Source organism: Arachis hypogaea, chromosome 18, assembly GCF_003086295.3.
Source record: "Arachis hypogaea cultivar Tifrunner chromosome 18, arahy.Tifrunner.gnm2.J5K5, whole genome shotgun sequence".
NCBI classification, from domain to species: domain Eukaryota; kingdom Viridiplantae; phylum Streptophyta; class Magnoliopsida; order Fabales; family Fabaceae; genus Arachis; species Arachis hypogaea.
The window spans coordinates 52,938,257-52,940,852 of record NC_092053.1 but is presented as its reverse complement, the minus strand read 5'-3'; the positions used below and the strand labels follow the sequence as shown (position 1 = coordinate 52,940,852).

At 38.0% G+C, this 2,596-nt stretch overlaps 1 non-coding gene across 1 annotated transcript; it reads left to right on the top strand.

Moving 5' to 3' along the window:
- Positions 1-1,288: 1,288 nt before the first annotated feature.
- LOC112773639 (small nucleolar RNA R71) lies at positions 1,289-1,396 on the top strand. The gene has a single exon (XR_003188179.1). It is a non-coding gene; the product is annotated as a small nucleolar RNA R71 (small nucleolar RNA).
- The last annotated feature ends 1,200 nt before the right edge of the window (positions 1,397-2,596 follow it).

The following is a 2,596-nucleotide window of genomic DNA, read 5'->3' as shown; positions in this document are numbered from 1 at the left end:
AAGCCTGTTTTCTTGAGCTGTCTGCCATCTCTAGTGAGATTTTAGCAGCTTGCACCCCATAGATTCCCAGTTTCTCTATTACAGAGAGGGGCATGAGGTTTATCCCTGAACCAAGGTCACACAGAGCCTTAAAGATCATGGTGCCTATGGTACAAGGGATTATGAACTTTCCAGGATCCTGTCTCTTCTGAGGCAATGTCAGTTGATCCAGATCACTTAGTTCATCGATGAACAAGGGAGGTTCAACTTCCCAAGTATCAATGCCAAACAATTTGGCATTCAGCTTCATGATTGCACCAAGAAACTTGGCAGTTTGCTCTTCAGTAACATCCTCATTCTCTTCAGAAGAGGAATACTCATCAGAGCTCATGAAGGGCATAAGGAGGTTCAATGGAATCTCTATGGTCTCTAGATGAGTCTCAGATTCCCTTGGTTCCTCAGAGGGAAGCTCCTTATTGACCACTGGACGTCCCAGGAGGTCTTCCTCCTTGGGATTCACGTCCTCTCCTCTCCTCACAGGTTCGGCCATGGCGCTTATGTCAATGGCCTTGCACTCTCCTTTTGGGTTCTCTTCTGTATTGCTTGGGAGAGTACTAAGAGGGATTTCAGTGATCCTTTTACTCAGCTGGCCCACTTGTGCTTCCAGATTTCTAATGGAAGACCTTGTTTCATTCATGAAACTTACAGTGGCCTTAGATAGATCAGAGACTAGATTTGCTAAATTAGAAGCATTTTGTTCAGAGTTCTCTGTCTGTTGCTGAGTTGATGATGGAAAAGGCTTGCTGTTGCTAAACCTGTTTCTTCCATCATTATTAAAGCCTTGTTGGGGCTTTTGATCCTTCCATGAGAAATTTGGATGATTTCTCCATGTTGAGTTATAGGTGTTTCCATAAGGTTCACCTAAGTAATTTACCTCTGCTATTGTAGGGTTCTCAGGATCATAGGCTTCTTCTTCAGAAGATGCCTCTTGAGTACTGTTGGATGCAGCTTGCATTCCATGCAGACTCTGAGAGATCATATTGACTTGCTGAGTCAATATTTTATTCTGAGCCAATATGGCATTCAGAGTATCAACCTCAAGAACTCCCTTCTTCATAGGCGTCCCATTACTCACAGGATTCCTTTCAGAAGTGTACATGAACTGGTTATTAGCAACCATGTCAATGAGTTCTTGAGCTTCTGCAGGCGTTTTCTTTAGGTGAATGGATCCACCTGCAGAAGTGTCCAGTGACATCTTTGATAGCTCAGATAAACCATCATAGAATATATCCAGGATGGTCCATTCTGAAAGCATGTCAGAAGGACACTTTTTGGTCAACTGTTTGTATCTTTCCCAAGCTTCATAGAGGGATTCACCTTCTTTCTGTCTGAAGGTTTGAACATCAGCTCTAAGCTTGCTCAGCTTTTGAGGAGGAAAGTACTTAGAAGAGTTCAGGCTGTCTTTGGGTTGAGAATCCAACCATAATCTAGCTCTGTCTCTTACAGCAAAGGGAAAAAGCATGAGCCTGTAGACTTCAGGATCTACTCCATTAGTCTTAACAGTATCACATATCTGCAAGAATTCAGTTAAGAACTGAAAAGGATCTTCAGATGGAAGTCCATGAAACTTGCAGTTCTACTGCATCAGAGAAACTAATTGAGGTTTCAGCTCAAAGTTGTTTGCTCCAATGGCAGGAATGGAGATGCTTCTTCCATGTAAATTGGAATTAGGTGCAGTAAAGTCACCAAGCATCTTCCTTACATTATTATTATTTTCGGCTGCCATCTCCTCTGCCTGTTCGAAAATTTCTGTAAGGTTATCTCTGGATTGTTGTATTTTAGCTTCTCTTAATTTTCTCTTCAGAGTCCTTTCAGGTTCTGGATCTGCTTCCACAAGAATGCTCTTATCTTTGCTCCTGCTCATACGACAAAGAAGAAGGCACAGAAAAATAATAATAATAATGGAGATCTTTTATACCACAGTATAGGGATCCCTGTGTGAGTGGAAGAAGAGGGGGAGACACAGAATGTAATATAATGGAAGAAACACAACTGTGAGGATGGAAGAGAGGTGAGATGAGATGTTAGGATATGAATGAATAAATAGAATGAGATGGGGGAGAGATAATTTTCGAAAATTATTTTGAAAAAGAGTTAGTGATTTTTGAAAAATGGTTTTTTTGAAAAATGTTAGAAATTTTCGAAAATTTTTGAAATCAAAAATAAAAATAAAAATAATTAGTTAATTAAAAAGAAATTTTGAAAAAAAAAGGGAAGATATTTTCGAAAATTAGAGAGAGAGAGTTAGTTAGGTGGTTTTGAAAAAGTTAAGAAACAAACAAAAAGTTAGTTAGTTAGTTGAAACAAATTTTGAAAAGATAAGAAGTTAGGAGGTTAGAGAAGATATTTTGAAAAGATATTTTTGAAAAAGATAAGATAAGAAGATATTTTTGAAAAGATATGATAGAAATTAGTTTTTGAAAAAGATTTGAATTTTTAAAATCACAATTAATGACTTGATTCACAAGAAATCACAAGATTTGATTCTAGAACTTAAAGTTTGAATCTTTCTTAACAAGCAAGTAACAAACTTGAAATTTTTGAATCAAAACATTAA